This window comes from Artemia sp. Qi Xiang Cuo, chromosome 17 (genome assembly GCF_049724085.1).
Source record: "Artemia sp. Qi Xiang Cuo chromosome 17, ASM4972408v1, whole genome shotgun sequence".
Lineage (NCBI taxonomy): Eukaryota > Metazoa > Arthropoda > Branchiopoda > Anostraca > Artemiidae > Artemia > Artemia sp. Qi Xiang Cuo.
This window is the reverse complement of record NC_142810.1, coordinates 26,658,925-26,660,872: the sequence shown is the minus strand read 5'-3', so window position 1 is coordinate 26,660,872 and position 1,948 is coordinate 26,658,925.

The window sequence follows — 1,948 nt, the reverse complement described above, 5'->3', positions numbered from 1 at the left end:
CCCCACGCTCTTATCTGGGTTTATGCCCCCTTCCTATGCTAGTCCGGGAACGTATGTTCCTTCCTATGCTATTATAAGGGCTTTTTCCGTGTGGTTTTTCTTTACTTGGTACCCATTAAAAACAAAATTTTTTTGTTAAATAAGTAGTTCTTATATCTTTTAAAAGAGCTTTACGGGATTTGAGACTCTCTGTTGCCTGATTCCGTTTGATTTTTCTTTACTTAGTGCTCATTAAAAACTAAATTTTTGTGTTAAATAAGTAGTTCTTGTATCTTTTAAAAGAGCTTTACGGGGTTCGAGAGACTCGGTTGTCTGATTCCGTGTGATTTTTATTTACTTGGTGCCCATTAAAAAAGTTGCTAGCCAAAACCCCGTGTGGATGAGTTGAAATAAAAAATTTTAACAAGAAATGGCTGAAAAGTGTTTTGGGGGATATGGGTTGATTGGCAGAAGGATGTTTGAGCGAATTTAAAGCGGAGGGCGAGTTGCTAGTGAAAAAAATCTAAGCTAATAGGGGTTTTTGACCGTAAACTCTAGTTTTCTGTAAGAAAATTATGGAAAATACAATTCGTTGGTTCATAGGTGAAACTTAAGTCCAGGTATGGATCAAAAAATAAACTTTTTCTGTAGAATCTGAGCTAATAAGGGTTTTTGATCATAAACTCTAGTTTCCTGTAAGAAAATTATGCAAAATACAATTCTCTCGTTCAAATGTGAAACTTAGGTCCATTCTCTGGTTCAAATGTGTAAAAACCCGTGTGAATGAGTTGAAATATAAATTTTTTTTAACAAGAAATGACTAACAAGTGTTTTGGAGGAGATGGGGTTAATTGGCAGAAGGATGTATTAGCGTAGGTATAGTGGAGGCCGAGTTGCTAGCGAAAAACCCGTGTGGACGAGTTGAAATAAAAATTTTTAACAAGAAATGTCTGAAAATTGTTTTGGGGGAGATGGGTTGATTGGCAGAAGGATGTATTAGCGAAGTTATAGTGGATGGCAAGTTGCTAGTGAAAAATCTAAGCTAATAAGGGTTTTTGACCGTAAACTCTAATTTTTTGTAAGAAAATTATGGAAAATACAATTTGTTGGTTCATAGGTGAAACTTAAGTCCAGTTATGTATTGAAAATAAATTAAATTCAAGAAATTATGAAAAAATTCTCAGTCTAAGTAGCAAATTCTTTCTTGAATTCACCTGTTGGATAAACAAAAATACATTTCGTTCAAGAAATTATGAAAAAATTCTAAGTAAGTAACAAACTCTTTATTGTTTTCACGAGTTATATAAACGATTTAGAGAAATTTCATTCAAGAAATTATGACAAAATTCTAAGTAAGTAACAAACTCTTTATTGTTTTCACGAGTTAGATATACGATGTAGAAATTTCATTCAAGAAATTATGAAAAAATTCTCAGTCTAAGTAGCTAATTCTTTCTTGAATTCACCTGTTTGATAAATAAAAGAACCATTTCTTTCAATAAATTATGACAAAATTCTAAGTAAGTAACAAACTCTTTATTGTTTTCACGAGTTAGATAAACGATATAGAAATTAATTTCAAGAAATTATGAAAAAATTCTCAGTAAGTAACCATTTCTTTCTTGAAGTCAACTGTTGGATAAACAGTACGGAAATTTCATTAAATAAATTATGAAAATATTTTTAAGTAAGTAACAAACTCTTTATTGATTCCACCTCTTGTATATACAGAACAGATACTTCATTCAAGAAATTATTCTTTAATTCACCTGTTGGATAAAAAAAAACACATTTCGTTAAATAAATTATGACAACATTATACTTAATTAACAAACTCTTTATTGTTTTCATGAGTTATATAAAAGATATAGAAATTAATTTCAAGAAATTATGAAAAACTTATCAGTAAGTAACAATTTATTTCTTGAAGTAAACTGTCGGATACACAGTACTGAAATTTCATTCAAGA